This window comes from Actinia tenebrosa, unplaced genomic scaffold (assembly GCF_029948245.1).
Source record: "Actinia tenebrosa isolate PJP-AT-01 unplaced genomic scaffold, QUT_ActTen_1.0 PGA_scaffold2__45_contigs__length_23673736, whole genome shotgun sequence".
In the NCBI taxonomy this organism is placed as follows: domain Eukaryota; kingdom Metazoa; phylum Cnidaria; class Anthozoa; order Actiniaria; family Actiniidae; genus Actinia; species Actinia tenebrosa.
Genome location: NW_028292579.1, coordinates 12,394,920 through 12,415,732, shown reverse-complemented (window position 1 = coordinate 12,415,732; position 20,813 = coordinate 12,394,920).

The window sequence follows — 20,813 nt, the reverse complement described above, 5'->3', positions numbered from 1 at the left end:
TCGTTCAGGACAAAAAAATTAACTAGTTTGGATACTGATGAGCGTTACATTGAAACGAACTGTTAATTTGAAAGTCCGATCAGAGCCTTAAGGTTCATTCTGGATATTCGATTTATGGTATCTTGAATTTCAAAAAGTCTAGTCAAAAAAGAAAAAGTCCTTATAACCTCAGCTGAATGTTTTAACAGAAATTCCATCATTAAAATTTCTTGACAATGTACTGTATTCAAGATTGTTCGTAATTTCCATGACCAAACAGATAATGTTTTGTCTATGGTCCTTAATCGTCTGCCAAACTTTCTAGTTTTGTGTTCATGAGATTGGTAATTTTAAAAAGATAAACAACTTTTACATTAATTCATCACCTAATTTGTTGCAAAAAGCTAATCCCATCAGTTATCATTCCCAAAGTCTTTTTTAAATTTTCTACTTGAGTACTTCGACAAGTATGACCAGAAGCTGTGTAAATGGCCCTAACTAAACCCAGCGTACCAGCATGACACATCCAATTAGATCTCTACCATCAAGTTTTTGATTTCAACCAATTAACCTCATTTCTCATTAATCAATAACAATTTGCTAATGTCTTTTTGTTACATTCATTGAGAGTGTTTTGATAAGCTCCTGGACATGTCATAGTAGTAGGCTGTCCAAATAAAAATTGATAGTATCTAGGCAAATATGTATTGCACTCTATTAATGTTGTAAAGCCTGGAAATCAGAGGAGTCTTTTCACGGTAGACGTACAGCATACTTTGATTTTGATACCACTTGTATTATGTTTATTACAACAGCAGCGATATTAAAACGATTTGATCTGAAGCCATACAAGCAATTAATAATCTATGCTAAAAGTGGAAGACTCACTAATTTTACAATAATTGAAAAAACATATGTACTTACTTCTATGAGGTATCTAAATTAAACACCGTAGTCTTAACTTTTCTAGGTTAGCAATTCATCATCTCAGGTTAGCAGTTGACTGGTTAGCGTTCAGTTCTGAATGCTTTATAAAAAGGATGCGCACGTTATCTTAGCTAATTACAAAGAACTATTGTTGCTTTAATAGGCACACGTCACTCAAATGGTACTTATTATTCTATTTTCTGAAACTGTTTATCAAAGAACGTAAACCGCGGAAGTATGATTAGGTCAGTTTTACACGAAACAAACGTCTTGAAGTGATTTGAAGTGAACAGATTTTAAAACTTGATTTTAAAAAATCACTTTTGAAAATTGAGCACAAATGATTCGACATTAATAAAGGCTTCCCTAGTGTTGCCGAGTTTAAGTTGGAATGTATGATCAAAAGCTTAGTGTCATTTCCACATGATTTTAATGACTTCAATCCTAAGAATAGGTAAAAAATTTAATCAAATTCATGGATTGAAATATAAATTGTTTAGTGTTTTGTCTGGCTAAACGACTCATCGCAACTAACTGGAGTAGAATTTCTTATCCGTTCCATGGCTTCTGCTCAACCAGGTGGTTTGTGAGGGAGGAGAGCATCTGCAACAAAACACCTACTTCATCACCATAGAAATAATCAGACAACCGTCGCGCTTCTTCCAAGGACTCTAATGTTCTACTTAATGTAATTGTCTCATGATTAAATGCTTCTTCCTTGTAAGGTACAGCATGGGCTCCTTATAAAAAGCAGTATCCGCAGTGGTCCAAGAGTGATGGTCATGCTCAAATTCACACTTCGTGAAAGTAAATAAGACCCCATCAATTTTGGAAGGCACTTCCTCATTCTTATTAATAGGGCCAAAATCTTAGCCCTACAAAATAGACATATTAATCTCCCCTCTACAAAAGCGTTAAAAACGTTTCTGCCAAGCAAGTCCCGTGTATAAAATGATCACAACATAGAGTTGGGAGTGACTTCTCCTCAGTTAGTATATAGCAGTTATCGTAGATTGATAAGTTATACACCGTAGTGAAAATAGGAACTGACGTTTCGGACGTTAGTCCTTCGTCGGAGTCAATAGAAAGTAAGTCAGAGAGATGTTTATATAGTAGAGGAGAGAGAAAACAAACCAATAAGAAAAAAGCAAGCCATAAAACAAAGGAAAACAAAAGGATCGAAATCAAAAATAGGTGGGAAATAACTTAATTATAAGCGAAGCATTCGTTCATCCCATGGGGATTAACGGTGCCAAGTGAATGAATTAAGCGCATTTCTTTTGTTTTACGATGATTGTTGCTGCAGTGGGTTAAACACAGACCAAAAACAATAGCATTAAGCTCAGAGTGATTAGCAGAGTTAAAGTGCCGAGCAACTGGTTTAGATAAATCTTTCTTGCGAATGTCGTAAAGGTGGTCTCTAAAACGATCACCTAATCGGCGGCCAGTTTCTCCAACGTAGAGCATGTTACAGCGTGAACATTGAATGCAGTAGATGACGTTAGATGAAGTACAATCAAAATGATCTGTAATATTAAAGGTTGATTTGGATTCATTATCAATAAGATTGTCTTTGTTATCAATGGAATCATCTCTTTCGTTTGTAAAACTGTCATCTGGTATATCAACATCCTCTAAACAATATTGATCAATATCGTTAGAGTCCAGTGGTGGTTCAATAGGTCTATCTTTGATTCGTTATATATTGTTTTAGCATTTTCACAGATTTGAGGAAGGAAGAACATTTGATAACCCCTACATTTTCTCATACAGAGACCATCAATAGACTGTGTTAAGCTCGAAAGAAGTTTAAATCAGTGTAGACGATAAACGAAGTATTTATTGATTGAAAAAATGAACTTGTAATTATGAATGTTTTCTTTCTTTTTTGTATAAACTATTTTTTATGCATCTTTTAATTGTACCGATTGCAAGATTGTATTTTCCGTATTGTACTGCATAACCAAATTTTCTAAAGTTAAGATGGCTTCAGAAATTTCTGCTTCTGAATTGAGAAACGAAGAAACATTGTAGCCTAGTCCACTAGCAAGATTTATAAGAATTTTGAGCTCTCGAGTTAAAACTGTCAACCAAATCATTGTTTCGTCATCCCTACTTGGATCTTGTATGGCTAATCGCATAGAATCTGTTTTCTGACAGGTATTTAATTTCACCCGGGATAGCATTATAGCATTGCAATTTTGCAAATTTAAAATTTCAGTTAGATTCTTGGAACAATTTAAACATTTATACTAAATCGTAAATGTGCCAACCATCGATATATTAGGAACTTGAATCGTTTTAGTGGTTTCCAATACAATAGTTTTAATTCGGGAATTTCATCATCTTGTATTTCAGTTATTTCTGTTTCTGGCGTGGTGGTGAGTTTGGGTACGCTATTGTATTATCTGTATTATCTAAAAGCAGTGATCATTTTCTAAATCGATTGCATCATTCAAAAGTGTTATTGGTATAGAACCTGAGAAAAGCAATATGTGGGATATATGTAAAAAAGAAATAATTTTATGTATTGTTGAATTATGATAAAATGGCACTGCCTTCACCTTCTACATTGTTTGACTATCAGTTCGAGGAGCTTTTCTCTGCAGTCTGACAAATTCGACGGACCTCAGCGTTAAAAGTAGAGTCTTGTCTGATGTGGGGCTTTGGCCGGTATCGTAGACCTACTGGACAGCTACTCTTGCTGATATACTTCTCAAGGACCATCTTAGATCTTTTGCTTTTAGCAATCCTTGTTTCGAGGCTGGTGATGTGGTTCCTGGTGTAGTTAGAGTTCTCTGTCTTTTGACGTTTGGGAGCTGGCTGCTGATGGGAACATGTTATATCCGCATCGCTACTCGCGAGGTCTCTTTTCAGTGGAGACAGTAGTGGCTGGCTATCCATCATCTCGAGGAGTATGGCAGCTAGAAAAAAGTGATGGATTTGGAGAAGAAGAACTGTTAAGGAATCCCAGGTGGAAATCTTACTAGGATTCTTGATAAGAATCCTACCAGGATTCTTACAATATTTCTTAATAAGATTCTTATAAGTTTCTTGTTCATCAAACACCAAAACGCTGTCATTGTCGCGATCCCAGCTTTCATGGGGAACGCTTAGTGTCCAACCAGTCTTGTAAAAGATTTTATTTGATTACAAAACGGTGAAAACTAGAACAACAATGCAATATGAGTGTGTGGGTGAGGAGGTAGAAACTAAGGTACGACTTAATACACCACAAAGAAAATTATAACAGCAATGAAGGAAACGGTATGAGAAAATATAGAATTGACTTACGTCTGATGCTACTTGAAAACTAGAAAGAAACTCCTTAAAAAGAACTCCTAAAACTCCTGGTTATGACTCCTGACTTGTTGCTCCTGACATGTGGCTTCGAAAAGGACGCTTAAGGCTCGTATTTCAACATAAGTACTTAGGGTTAATAACAAACTCAAAAAATTATGCTAAAAAAGGAGTTAACAATTAACTAACAATATGCTAAGGGATCTACAGTAAATTAAATGATAAACTAGAGACGTGACAGTCATATAATATTTCATTGCAAAATTTTATTGTCGAATGTTTTAATAAAGATTTAATTAACAAATTGAAGAGAAGCTTTGCCAAGATGGTGCCCAAAAATTGAAACAAGTTGAAATATTATACATGCAAACCAATGATTTTGCTATGGAGTATTGTTTGGAAACTGAAATGTGAACCTGTTTTGAACAGCTGTTCTAATTAGTAACGGTGATTAATCATCATCATTTCTGTCATGGGAGAGGCTGGGCAGTTAGGGCTCATCACCAGTCTTGGCCTCCATTTTAACAAAATGTTTTTTGGTGTCCAGACACTTCTTATTGCAGCTCTGCCTGATAGCTGCCCACTTCTTTAAAAGTGTTTGTTCTCCAAACTTCATATTAATGGCATCTAAATCACTTGTAATTGAATAAACATATGACAAGTCAATATGATAAATTGAAAAAGCATTGATATTCCAAACTAATGCAAAATGCAAGTCACAGGAAAAAATATCAGTTTTCAGAGTTGGTTTATCATTGGTATAGCATTGGTACTGTAAAGTAGTGGGAAATCATCAAGTTTTCCAAGGTTGGAAAAATGGTTACATATTTGAATTTTTTATCGCTATTAATTCTGGGAAATAATCTATGAGCCCAATTGAAATAAATTGAACCCCCCTCTTGGCAAAATGATGATGTTATATTCAAAAGACAAGGATCACGTTCCTTTTGCCAGTTTTCCAGTGCGGAGTGTTAATAATAATAATAATAAACTTTATTTAACACAGAATCCATAAAGTTAAAACTTATTTACAATGGAGCTGTGTAAAATACACACACACACAAAAATATAAAAATATGTAATTATATAAATATAAGAATAAATAAATATGAATATATATACACCTACCCGCAAGAACGCTGCCAAAGGAAAAGAAACATCAGCAATTTAGCGAGAAAGGAATAAACCACAAGACAAAGAAGATCTCTGAAGCCGAACTCCAAGAGACAAAGGAAAGAGTTCAGCCTCAGCGACCCTCCCCTGCCATGCTGATGCATTCACCCCCCACCAAACTACAAAACCACAAACGTCCCCTCCCCCATGACAACGCCCTCGCAAGCAGGCACACATACATATAATATGATATTAATTATAAATGTCATAAGATATAAACCCCCTACCTCCCCCCCCCCCCCCCCAATTGAATTTATGACCAATAAGTAATTAGCCCTAAATACGTAACTTTGTGGATATGAAGAATATTTCTAGAACGAGTATCATACTTATGTACTAAAATTAAATTAAAGACCAATAAGTATTTGTGAAAGCCCTAACTGAAGAAGATTTCTTGAAACTATCATCAAGACTGTTAAACAGTTTAGCAGCAGAAAAGGAAAAAAAACGAAGGCCTGACTTAGACGAAACGTTGTGCATATGAATATTATTTCTAGAACGAGTATTATACTTATGTACTTCTGAATTCAGACAAAAAATGTTGGATAAATAAGGACAAAAGCCATTTAAGCATTTAAAAACAGTCAAACATTTGTGAAAGTCTGGCCATCTGGCGGTTAAACTAACCCAGCCAAGACTTCTAAACAATGTTTCCGTACGATCTTCTCTGACTCTCTTCTTTAAGATAATGCGAGCGCCTCTTCTCTGTAAACGATGGAGTCTTACAGATGTTTATAATATCGAAACAATTTCTAGTTTTAAATGTGGTCTCAAGACCTTTTTATTCACACGAGTTTTCAATATGTAAAAATCTTACCTATTTTAACCAATTTAAATCAATGTATTGTTATTTGAATTTTAAAAATGTGTAATGTATATATTGAAATGCAATGAATTTTATTTGAAATATGTTAATAATGATATGTATTATGGGCATGTTTTATTACTCACGCTTATTCATAAAATAGTAATTCTTTTCTTAAATTTATTTTCAATTTTAAATCTATTGAGTCATATTTTTATATTGTAAAGCGTAAACTTAAGGATATCGACGCTATATAAATTATTCCTTATTATTATTATTATTATTATTATTATTATTATTATTATTATTATTATTATTATTATTATTATTATTATTATATCACGTAGTGAGCAGCACTTAGGACAGATGGACTTCCATGTGATTACATTATTGACATCAAGATGCTCGGCCACAGAAGAGAAGTAGTGTTGTATAACATGATTGGAGTTGGCAGATTGTTCCATAGTTTTGGGATCCCGTTGAAGTAGAATGTCTGGAATAGTTTAGTGCGGCAGTGAGGTAGGTCTGCTTGCTTTCACTTTGATGTAATTATTGATAGGGACCTCGTAGATTCCAGTACGACACTTTATTTATATATATATATATTTATTTATTTAGCTTCGCCATTCAAACACTCACACATGAACCCACTCACCTATACACACACACACACACACACACACACACGAGAATAATTACATACATACATGCATAATGGCTGGGAATCCACTACATCATGTGCCAATTACAGCGGTTCCTCACATATTAACATTGATTTAAAAAAGGTTCCTTTGAAACAAAGTTATTTTGTCCTTATGGAAAGAGAAACATTCTTATTTCTTAGATTTTCCGGTAGGGCGTTCCACGTCCTGCATACTCTAATGAAGAAAGAGTGTTGGTATGTGGTCGTTCTGCATCTTTTCCGAGTGAATGTCACTGCTCTGTTGTTTCTTGATGCGGCCCTTGTTCTGCCTGTATCCCTTATTACCGCTAGCATCTCATTCTCTATGTCCACCAATCCATTAATTGCTTTAAAAAAGATGATGTCTAGCATTTCATGTCAATATGAGATTGGCAAAAGTTGGTTTAGTTCGAGTCTTTCCTTGAATTTCCTTGAATGGAAGCTTGAGCATATACTTGGTTGCTCGGCGTTGTATGCGTTCCACTTGTTTGATGAGTCCAGCTGACTGAGGAGACCATACTTGGGTAGCGTATCCCAGATGGGGACGTACCATAGCCAAGTACAATGTGTGGTGAGTAGAAGACGAGATCCTTTACTTCATGCCAAAAAGACAGAAGTAACAAATCAAGTTTCACCAGCCGTTCACTATTAGCTTATATTGACATCCCAGTGAAGGTTTAGGATGTATCTTGTGGCAAGACGTTGAAGGCTTTCTATCCTGCATATATTTCTAGATTGCTGGGTGGCCCATACTTCCCTAGCATACCTTACATTAGGTCTCACGAAGGTAAGATAGAGCATTCTTCTTCTTTGAATGTTGAACGTCCTGCAAGTATGTCTGCGGAGAAAGCCCAACATTTTGTAGCCCTTACCCAATATGTTACTTATATGGGTGTTCCACTTTAGATCCTTTGTGACAGTAACTCCCAGGTCTTTTTGAGATTCAGTGCTGTAGAACACTCTGGTCAATTTCGTAGTCATGCATGATTGGTTCTCTCTTACGAGAGACTGTAAGGACTCGACACTTGGAAATGTTATGTAGATTATTTAGATCTCGTTGAAGGGAATAGCAGTCTTCTTGATTGTCAATGACCTTAGAGCATCAATGACCATCAGCGAACAGAGCAATTGAACTGTTGACAGCGTTAGGTAGATCATTTATGTAGATTTGTAAAAGGATTGGACCAAGGATGCTGCCTTGTGGTACCCCAGAAATAACAGGTTGACTAGTGAAGACAGAGCCCTGTACGATGCATCTTTGTATCGGTTGTGTAGGTAGTTCTTGAACCAATTTAATAGTTGTCCACAGATGTTGTAGCGTTCTAACTCGTGGATTAACAGTAGATGGGACACACTGTCAAATGCTTTTGCAAAGTCGAGATAGATGATGTCGCTTTGTTGACCTTTATCCAGGGAGATTCCAATTTCGTGTAGAAAGGAAACTATCTGAGTGATTGTTGAGCGACCCTTGAGGAATCCATGTTGGGAGTCATGGAATATTCCACTTAGATGATCTTGTATGTGGAAAAGAATGCAACGCTCTAGAGCCTTGGATATGATGCTTAGTAGAGATATTTGGCGATAGTTTTCGACTTTTTCTTTGTCGTCTTTTTTATAGACGGGAACCACAAGAGAGCTCTTCCATTCTTGAGAAATTTGGCCAGATGACAGGGATTTGTTGAATAGGCAGCAAACTGAAGGCGCGAGTTCACGTGCACACTCTTTGAGAACCAAAGTTGTGAGACCGTCAGGGCCTGGTGCTTTATATGGATCCAACTTACACAGTACAAACTGGACTTCGTCTTTGCCTTTATTACTTGACGTTTGTTACAGAGTACTGTGCTTCCTTCAGAAAAAATATAATGTGCAAATCTTGCTTTTGGAAATCTGAAAAGAAAATTGTTTGTTAACCGTTCCACCTATGGAATTTTCTCATATTTCGTGAACGATAGAGAACTAGCACTGGCTTACCATTTTGGTGGGTTTTCTTTAAGGCTTTCATTTGAAGCCTTTCACTTGCAAAATTAGCCATCGCTTTACGAGAATTTACTTGGGATTGAATAAGAACTAACATATCTACTCTAAAGACAGGAAGAGCACAATGAGAAAGAATCGGAACTCTGCTGGGCTTTTAAAGCTAGTGTTAAGTCATGTGAGTCACGTTCGTGCCTCTGGTTTCGTAAGCTATTCATTGTTCATTGTTAACGAGCTTAAAAGATTAACATTTGGAAATAGATGGCGCCTGGGGAAAGAATTGCCATATGTTCTACCGAGAGTGCTTCAAATACCATATAAATACAAAAACAAAACACTTATACTTAGGTTTTGCTACGGAGAAGCGGTTGGAGGTAGTATTGTTGGTGTTCTTTTGATGGAAGAAGTATAACAGTTAAAAAGTCTTTCTTATTTCAACTTAATGGTGACCATTATTGCAAGATCAGAAGTTCCTATTTTGTGCTGAAACACTATGGACGACATGACTGATCAAACACATTGCTCAATATTTCAATGTGCATGCCTTCTTGGTAGCTTAACATGTGGAGTACAAATTCCACTAGAAAGTTGGCATGCTAGTTTCAACAGTCACTTCTATCTCACCCCCAGGCTCTTTTACAGTAGGACACGCATATGTATGGTACAGATATGCGCATGTGTACATTGTTTAAAACCATGGCTACCAAGGCTATTCCCTTGAGCAAGGAGTGCTTCTCCACAAACCAACGAAACTGTTTTCTTTTTCCTTTTAATTTTTTGGTATTATTTTCTTTTGAAATTGTCTTCAGTGGAATAAAATTTTCAAAGAAAACATTAAATTTTTTTTTGTTTAAGTTTTAAACCAGTTTCACTGCTTCATTCCCACCCCTCTCCCCTTCAGGAAGCCTTTCTTGTTTTGTCCAACTGATCTCTTGGCTGCTGTAGGTTCTCACAAACATTTGAGCCAGTCAAATGATAGTGTTCAACCAGTGCATATGCTTTGTTGTTGTGGACAATATAGCAAACAACCTTTCCATATTTTGGTGATGAACAGTTACCCAGGTGAACAAGTTAAGTGCATGAATTTCCCTTCCTTGAAAACAATAAACTATGATAAACAGATTTCTTTAAGAAACTAATACCCTTGATGTTCCAATTTTATCAACTAGAATATCAGAATAATTTCAATTTCTTTAATGTTACTGCTTTTGCTGAGAAACTGAGTAGCAAGTGCTTCAACTTGCTCATTTCCACTGCAGTTCTTTGCAACAAACCTTTTATGACATATCCTGCGACCATAGTCTCCTTTACCTTCCCCCGAGAGAGATAAAGGAAAGAAGACTGGTGAAGGATTCTAAATGAGAAAATCTCTGAGCTGTTAATAAGATTCTTGAATAAAATCTTATAAGATCTCATTAAGATCTTGTATTTTATCGTAAGATTCTTAATAAGATTCTTCATATCAAGATCTTAGTGAGAATCTTATTAAGATCTTATTAGACTTTGGATGGGATCACAAATCTTGTTAAGATTTAGTATCCTACTAAGAAACTTATAAGATTCTTATAAGATCCTATGAGATCTTATAAGATCTTAATAATATTTCTTCCTGGGATAGACTGTTAGAAAAAAGATGGGGGTAGGTGGAGTATAAGCTGTATAAGTTGTATTCTATGGTGTACCATCCCCGCCAAAAATCGAACTTTCAATTCGACATTGTACTTTTTGGATAACATTTTCCATTCTTTGTTTGACTTTTCTTATTATGGGCAAAACATTTAGTATTGCAACATTGTACATTGTACATCCTAACTTATACACCGCAAATTCTACCATGTCAGTTCTTTGTATATACCACTGTATCACTATGTTGTCACGCAACTTTCGACTGTATAAAGTCCAACTTTGAATCTTTTCATTTGACATTGTACTCTTGAAATCGTCGACAACTTTTGGAGCTAGGGGAATCAAATGTCAGCGATCTCCGGTTTCAATTCGTTAACCATTACTCTTCGGTGACCTTTCTACTCACACGTGGTAATCTTCGTCGAACAACTTGAAACTCCGCAGAAAACCCTCTGAATCGTGATTGTGCCTAACCTCTGTTAATGGATGACATAGATGAAATTGTTCGTGCAATTCATGACATTGTAAATTTGATAGATAGAACCACGTCTTCAAGCGATGATATTGGAATTATAGTGGTCAAATTGGACTACCTTCATCGAGTCGTAGTTAACCTTGATCTTGACAGTACGATCATATCGTTGATTGGTGATGCGTTTGAAGCCTTATCCAACATTGAAAAACAAAGAAGCGAACTGTATTCAGGAGGTTATAAAACCAATGTTTCAAAGACAGGGAGACGTGGTAGACCAAAGTACAACGTAAATGCTGAACACATCTTGTTTTTACTCGAGCAGGGTTTTAAAGTAGCAGAAATAAGTGGAATTTTAGGAGTCAGTTTGAGAACAGTCGAAAGAAGAATGTCGGAATTCGGTTTGAGAGTTTCAGGTAAGTACGTACAATTGCTTGCTTCTTTTTATTACCGTAAAATATTGCCGCCTTTTATGCAGACATTCTTATGTTCGTTATGTTGTCATGTTGCTTGACAAGGATGGCGGAGTATACATTTTGGCAGTGACCGCTTAATAAAGGTGAAATACAATGCAAGTTTACAAATTGGTACGTTGATATGGTGACCGCGTCCGCTTAATAGAGGTGACCGCTTAATAGGGGTCAAGTTTACAGTATACATGAGAGAGAAAATTTGGGACTTTAGTAAGTGACCGTTGAATAGAGGGTGACCGCTTAATAGAGGTTCGACTGTATAGAAGGAACAATGTGTTTAATAAAACCAGCTATACTAGCTAAACTGTCTAAAAGTATATGGTTATATATTGTCCAATATATGTAAAAATCAAAGTTCAGTAATTGCTTACGTGTAAAAGCAAAGTTGATATCCACTAGCAAGTTGCAGTGTTGTACTTGACTGTATAGGTTTCAAAGCGTTTGTTTTGCTGTTTGAATAGCTTGTTATAATAACAAATGAATATGACGAGATGAGAGACCAAGCACTACACTACCGACAATCATTGCGTTAGAGGTAGCATAGGTTACTGAGATTGAGTCAATTGTATTTCAGGCGTTTTCTGAGTTTGAGGTAAAAAAGTTCCATCGATACGTTCATATGTATTGTCTAATGCTTCAGTGGTAGTGTTTCGTTATGCGCGAAAAGCATGAATTTAATAATAGATTCCTTTCTGCACGCACGCACGAGTAGCTTGCCTCGGATTAAGTCGCATTTGTATATAAGTAAGTGACGCTAATTTAAATTCAGTTCGTCGAGTTTCAGAGCAAGCTACCGGATTTCGAACCAACTCGTATATAACTCGCGAAGAGAATTAGTTCTGAAACCGTAGCTTGTAACATTTCGTCAATAAACGAAACAGGTAGTTTTGATAAATTCTAAGAGCGGGCCAATATTTAATTAATCCTAGTGGAGATTGAAAACAGTGTCATTAGGGGTTGGTGTCCATTGTACATACCATAACGTCTCAGCATAGTTATTAACTGTGGTGTCAGGTTGGAAGAGTAGAATTGAAGTAGATAGTACTTTAGGACTTGCACCAAATCCAGTCTTTCAGAGAGCATTGGTTTCGTTACATAGGATGTGGTAGATGGACAATGGTGTTTTCTTGAGTACTCCAGAGGTTAAGGAAATGTTTCTGGATTATGCACACCCATTCCACGCTAAATGTACACATTAGGGTAAAAGAATTGGAAAAAAGTTATTTAAGACATTTTTATTTTTTTGCTGTAGTCAAAAAAATCCAATTTTCGGAATCTGAAAAAAATGTAATATTTAAATGTAAAAAGTGCTAGCCAATAATTGAATGGCTAATGTTTGCCATTTGTAAAATTTATTAAAAATAGAGAAAAAAATTATTTAAATTTCTTAAAGCCATAATAAGTGGAGCACATATGCTTGTGAGGTCCAACACATATCACCGACTTATAAAAAACTCTACCTAAAGGAATATGAATATTTCAATTTTATTGCTTTATTTATAGCTAACAGGCAAAAATAATTGTCAATACAATAATAATAATGTTTTATTGAGCGTCAATTCCCAGCGGTTCAACGGCGCTTTACAAAATACAAAAAATATTCATTATAGATAAATAGAAAGTAAGATGATAATTAAAAGAATATAATAAAACAGTTTAACAATACTAATTTAAAAATAATTTAACAATATTTCAATACCATATATTAATGTATCAATAATGTTATATAAACAACTTTCAGTAACTTTTAATTAAAATCAAGATTAAGATTAAGGGCATTTAAACATTTTAGTCACATCATAGACAAAATAAAGATACTGGTTAAAATAAATTTATTTTTAGCCATGTCTTTATGTCCCTTTTAAACTGTGAAATTGAGTGACAAGATCTAATGCTGGGTGGAAGGGCATTCCAAATTTCAGGAGCCGCAAAAGAAAATGACCTTTTTCCATAAGATTTAAGATTGTACGATTGCTTAGTTAGAAGATTTAAGGAAGATGATCTTAAGCAGCGAGAAGGAGCATAAGGTTTAATCAAGTCAACAAGATATGCAGGTGCTAGATTATGCAAGACCTTAAATGTAAGTAAGAGAATCTTGAAAACTATGCGCTGTTCCACAGGTAGACAGTGTAGATTGCACAAGATAGGAGTGATGTGATCTTGTTTTCGAGAAAACGTTATTAGTCTTGCTGCAGCATTTTGGACATGCTGAAGCTTTTGCAGAGAGCCTTTGGGAAGTCCATATAATAATGCATTACAAAAATCAAGTTTTGAAGAAATGAAGGCATGAACCAGAGTTACACAAGCTTTATAGCTCAAGTACTTTCGAATTTTCCGAAGATAATGGATATGGAAGAAACAAGTTTTGCAGACAGTAAGTATATGGTCGTCAAGAGACAGCACTTCATCAAAAATAACTCCAATGTTACGAGCAGATGGCGATGGAGAAATGTCAGAGCCAGAAATGTTAATAAAATCAACAGGTGGTCGAGGACGGTGTGGATTAGCAAAAACAAGAATTTCAGTTTTGTCGTTATTTGATTTTAGTTTGTTAAAGGCCATCCATTTATCAATTTCTGATACACAGGTTTCAATTTGCTGTTTCGCATCCTCAAATTCCTTATTGGATGACATAGAAAAGGTAAGATACAGCTGTGTATCATCAGCATATAAATGGAAATTGATATTATTATTCCTCATTATATCACCAATAGGTGAGGTATACAATAGAAATAGGATGGGCCTAGGATAGATCCTTATGGGACACCACATTGAAGAGGATGATCTGAAGATGCACTACCTTGGACCTTGACCCGAAAAGATCTATCACCAAGATAGGATATAAACCACTGAAGAGCTGTTCCATTAATGCCATACCTATGAAAGAGCCTCTCAAGCAGGATACCATGATCAACAGTGTCAAAAGCTGCTGATAGATCAAGTAAAACCAAGATCACTGCACATCGATTGTCTAAAGCTTGGAGAATGTCATTATGAACCCTTAAAAGTGCAGTCTCAACACTATGAAATTTCTTATAAGCAGATTGGAATGTCTCATGAAGTTTATTTTGCTCTAAATGATCTATTAAGAGCGACTGTCCAGAAATATCGAGCACTGGGCGGCCACAGTCAAAAAATAAAAGTCCTTCATTTTTGGTCTGTAGACACTATTCGATGAGTTTATGAACGTACTGGGGTCGGTTTTTCGATCTACGTAAAAAATCCGGATTTTTTTGAAAAAAACGATTTCACCCCGTGTCGGTCTAAAAATTGCCCAAGAAACGGCTGCGAATCACGCTTTCAAAAACATTCTCGCTCCAAGTGAAAACCCAAGTTACAATCAAATTTGCAACTGAATTCAAGAAAAGGGATGTTGAACAATTGTTCCAGGTGAATTTAGACGTTTTAAACTAAACTTTAGATAGAAAAAATTGCATTCTTCCAGCACAGTAATTCACAGTCTCGTAAAACACTGATTTTACCTCACATTTATAAAAGCGATTTTTTGCATGTGGCCATTCTCCAATTTTTACAAAACTCAAGCTGTACAATGTTCAAATGATAGAATAACACGAACTACAAAAATTAGTTTGGGTTTTTCCACAGGCCTTATGAAAACTTTATGCGAAGTTGGAAAAATTTGCCATGTAAATATGCAAATTAGCAGTTTGTTTACATCTCTACACCACAGATCACGGCCGCGAAAAAAGTCATCTAAAATAGTTTTAACAGCTTATTAATCCACACATTAGCCTATCTAAGGACTATCTAAGCATGATTGGCCTTTGTTATTATTTTAAACGATTATTTTTTGAAGTTAAGCCTACATTTCCGGTGTTGAAGACACTCAGCTTGCTTGCCTCGGTGGCATTCCATCGGTGCGTAGTAAACTTAGTAATCATACATGACTGTTAACATGCTCTATAAACGTTACTATTCCTCACTAGTGGTATCCAGCTTATCACATAGTATTTTCACATACTGAGTATAAGCTTGAAAGTTTGTATTACTTTGTAAATAAGCAGGGATCCAACCTGTCAAAGCGGATTATGTGAGCTGATGGCGTGACAAACAACAGTTTGCGCGGAGCCGGACGTGACGTCGTTTGGTACAGTACCTTTTTTATTGCCTGAACATCTTGTGATTTGGCATAAACTAAAGAGAATCACTTGTTATCAAGATTTGTTTTTTTAAGCTTTCAATGATATTGTTCTTTACGACAAAAAGACCCCGATTTGAATAAGGCTGCATTCATATTGTATGGCAGAAGGGGCGGAGGCAGATGAAATCTTTAAGTGACAAAAAAATTCTTAAGACCACCCAAAAGTCCCCCAAAAAATAATATAACCCCCCCCCCCTGGCAAACTCTCGTAGCTTGTTCTAAAAATTTTGCATCCCCCCCAATTCTCTGAAAAAAGTTTTCAACCCCCCCCCCCCCCCTCTCACAACCACTCTCTGCCATACATTATGAACGCATCCTAATGTCTCATGGAATTCAGACATCAAAGAACTAGTTTATATAATAAGTTAACTGGAATCATCAAACCACATCCCACATCGATTTGCAATCAAGTAGCTTGCGTCCTTCGAGTTGTTCGACTTAACAAAGTCAATTCTTCCATTCGTAAGATAACTTCACTCTCTTCGTTGGCCTCCCCAAGACTATTTCTATATGTGTAAGGGACTGGTCATAAAGTATGGGGGGGGGGGGGGTTGGGGGCAAAATCAGGGGATGGGTCACATAATTTTGAACTCCTTAAAAGGGGTGGGCTGTTGATAAAATTTGACAACTAAAATGGGTGGGCCTGCAATTTTGCTTCTAAGCTGGTTTTGGGTCATCAGGATTTTCAGCATCATTTTATGTGGGCCACGATAAAAAACACTGATTCTATTCTGATTTTGCCCACCCCCCCCCCCCCCACCCCCCTTATGCTTTATGACCAGTCCCTAATCAATGATGTAGTAGCGTCAAGCTTGCACAGTTTCACGACTGAGCACTGCGCAAGTAGTCATGGCGTCGTATTGACCGTATATATTAGTCAATATAATACTAGCAATCCACCAACCTACCTGAACCAACAGCAAGAAAAACACCAGTCTCTTTTAACACAGTTTTCGATCCCCTTTTGCCCTTTTGCTCCCCTGTTTACAGCTGACGCCCAAGGACGCACGGTGATGCGGACAGATTGTAAGGCTGTCTATGTTTCTAGGGGGCTCAAAAATACATACTCTTGCGAGAATTAATTCGACCTCGGTTTCAACTTCAACTATACTAAAACATCGTTTGTCCTCGGCGATATCCCGTTAACATCTTGTCAAAGGAACGTTAGTGACAGATCTACTTCTTTCTTTTGGGTCAAACCCATAATGACCACCAATGATGGCTTGAAAAGAACACGATACACGAGCCTCCATAACTGATGCTCACCATAATTAACAAATTCCTATACTGACCATAAACACTTTGTTAAATGCTACTTTTATTTTTGTCTACATGGTAATGTACAACACATTTTTCTAATTTGATTGAAACTATCAAATTCCTGGACTCTTCGGCCACACACGCGTCATGTTCAGATCACAGTTCTATCAAATCGCACTATCGACATAAAATATTATATATATATTTACTTAAAAGTTTATTTTCTTTTTTCTCTTAGTCTTATTTCAGATTTACGTTTCCACGAAACCAGGCGTGTCTATCATACATTCGATCTATTGTACAGCCATGAAGCTAGTGCTAGTGGGGTATGGGAGGGGGAATTGTATACCCGTCTACAACTGTACTCATACATGTAACCAATTTTAAACATGACTTCGATCAAGCAAGAAAGCATATGACAGCTAAAAAAAAACAAATCTTGATAACGAGTGATTCTCTTTAGTTTATGCCAAATCACAAGATGTTCAGGCAATAAAAAAGGTACTGTACCAAACGACGTCACGTCCGGCTCCGCGCAAACTGTTGTTTGTCACGCCATCAGCTCACATAATCCGCTTTGACAGGTTGGATCCCTGCTTATTTACAAAGTAATACAAACTTTCAAGCTCATACTCAGTATGTGAAAATACTATGTGATAAGCTGGATACCACTAGTGAGGAATAGTAACGTTTATAGAGCATGTTAACAGTCATGTATGATTACTAAGTTTACTACGCACCGATGGAATGCCACCGAGGCAAGCAAGCTGAGTGTCTTCAACACCGGAAATGTAGGCTTAACTTCAAAAAATAATCGTTTAAAATAATAACAAAGGCCAATCATGCTTAGATAGTCCTTAGATAGGCTAATGTGTGGATTAATAAGCTGTTAAAACTATTTTAGATGACTTTTTTCGCGGCCGTGATCTGTGGTGTAGAGATGTAAACAAACTGCTAATTTGCATATTTACATGGCAAATTTTTCCAACTTCGCATAAAGTTTTCATAAGGCCTGTGGAAAAACCCAAACTAATTTTTGTAGTTCGTGTTATTCTATCATTTGAACATTGTACAGCTTGAGTTTTGTAAAAATTGGAGAATGGCCACATGCAAAAAATCGCTTTTATAAATGTGAGGTAAAATCAGTGTTTTACGAGACTGTGAATTACTGTGCTGGAAGAATGCAATTTTTTCTATCTAAAGTTTAGTTTAAAACGTCTAAATTCACCTGGAACAATTGTTCAACATCCCTTTTCTTGAATTCAGTTGCAAATTTGATTGTAACTTGGGTTTTCACTTGGAGCGAGAATGTTTTTGAAAGCGTGATTCGCAGCCGTTTCTTGGGCAATTTTTAGACCGACACGGGGTGAAATCGTTTTTTTCAAAAAAATCCGGATTTTTTACGTAGATCGAAAAACCGACCCCAGTACGTTCATAAACTCATCAAACAGTGTCTACAGACCAAAAATGAAGGACTTTTATTTTTTTGATTGTGGCCACAAATTTTCGATTTTGCTCGATATTTCTGGACAGTCGCTCTTAACTGGGTAGCAACAACCTTTTCAATAGCTTTGGAATGAAACTTTAAATTTGAAATAGGCCCTGGTTTTTTCCAGGTATCAGTCAGCTTTTTTATACACTGTCCCCTATAGCTTTCTTAAATACTGAAGTGAGAAGGTAAATCTTTTTCTTGAATACGTTTACAATACAATACAATACAATAATCTTTATTTAGACAGGGTAACACTTAACAGTACATAAAGATAACTGATCAACTAGTGGCCCATTTGCGATTTTGTTATTGATTATAACACCGTGAATTCCCGATTCTTTCAAAATCTTCTTTGTTATGCCTTCTATAACAGATTCGTCAGTGTGATCAGAACCAAAAAGAAGGAAAAACCTCGCCGAAACAAGAAATAAAATACATACCTTCTCAATAGAGCTCTTATCCTCCATGACTAATGATCGAGCTCGGGCCGTGAGAATGTAAAGTGAGCCCGCGATAACAAGCCACAGGAAGCCCAAAAAACGCAGCCAGGTGTCTGAAAAAGTGAACTCGGTCACTTTAAAAAAGTGAACGCCGCCACTCTGAAAAAGTGAACGCGGCCAAACGGTTGCCAGAAAAAAGTGAGTGCCATGGCACTAAAAAGCCTCCGTACTTAGTTCAGGTGCTGATTTAGTGCCGAACTTATTTGGAAACGCACACAAACGCGTTGTCCGGTCCCCGCTTTAACCTTCTATAAAGGACAGTTCGCTTTTTGGGATGTCCTCCTGAAACTTTTATAGTAGCTCCATCTGGAACGCTAGGATTTTACTGGATCCAAAATGGGACTGAAGCATCCAGAATTCCATTTCTACGAGGCCCCTGAAATGGTTTCTGTACAGGCCCGCAAATGATCCCAGGACCGCAAATGATCCCGGGACCGCAAATGATCCCTGAATAGGACCGCAAATGATCCCAGACCGCAAGTGATCCCGATACTGGATCGCAAATGATCGCGCAATAATTTATGATCATAGCTTATCATTTGCGCTCCGAGATCATTTGCGGTCCTATTCGGGGATCATTTGCGGTCCCGGGATCATTTGCAGTCCTGGGATCATTTGCGGGCCTGTACATTTCTTCATCCCTCTACCCGGCTTTTGTCTTTGGCAAGGGACAAAAGTGACCTTAGGGGATTTTTCCCTTTATGAAATCCCTTGTTTAGCTGTCCAATTCCTGTAGTTCTGTTCGTATAAAAATATAAAAGATATAAAATTAATTTATGGGGTAGTACTAACGCGATCGCCTTCGCTTTCTTAAATCGATTACCTTCTTGGATTTCCCCTTCGCTCTTTTCCTTTGTCTTAAGAAGCAATCCCACTCTCTCTTTAGTGGTCACTTCTACGCCGTCTTGGGTCATACCTCTGCTATAGTGTCTTTGGAAGTCGCTGTCACTTCAGCTTGGATATTCACTCCCACATTGCATTTCTTTGTCTTTAACTGATTCTTGTTACTTTATAGAATGACACAAATTAGTTCAGATGCTGATTTAGTGCCGAACCTATTTGGAAACGCACACAAACGCGTTCTCCGGCCCCCGCTTAATCCTTCTACAAAGGACAGTTCGCTTTTTGGAATGTTCTCTTGAAACATTCCTAGTAGCTCTATCTGGAACGCTAGGATTTTACTGGACCCAAAATGGAACTGAAGCATCCAGAATTCCATTTCTACAAGGCTCCTGAAATGGTTTCTTGATAACGAGAGTGACGTGCGTAATCTTTCGCCCTCTACCCGGCTTTTAAAAATATAAAAAATATATAAATAATATATCGGGTAGTACTAACTAACGCGATTTTTCCCTTTATGAAATCCCTTGTTTGGTTGTCCAATTCCTGTATTTCTGTTCGTATAAAAAAATGAAAAATATTAAAATATCATTAAAATTATATATATAGTAAAAATAAAACGTAGTACTAACTCATTCTCTTTTTAAAATCGACTACCTTGTTCGATTTCCCCTTCGCTCTTTTCCTTTGTCTTAAGAAGCAATCCCTCTCTTTCTTAAGAAGTCACTTCTACGCCGTCTTGGGTATAACCTCTGCTATAGTGTCTTTGGAAGTCGCTGTCACTTCGGCTTGGGTAGGCACTCCATCATTGTATTTCCTTGTCTTTAACTGATTCTTGTTGTTTCATAGAATGTTAATATTTTTAGTTTATATGCAATAGTTGATGCTGCAATTAAGCAGCTGCATGTGAAGAGGACTCCGTATCTCTTGAGTTCTTTACGTCCTTCTTTGACAAGCCAAGGACCAAAGTTGTCCACTCCGCTGTACGTGAATGGGGTGACGGAATCCTGTAGGCGACCGCGTATGGCAGGTCAGCCATTTTCTGATTTTGAACGTTTGCACGGAGCGTTATGCATTTATTTACAAAAAAAAATTCAAACTAACATATCACTCGAAGTTAAACTTAATTCAATATCTTTAGTATTGAT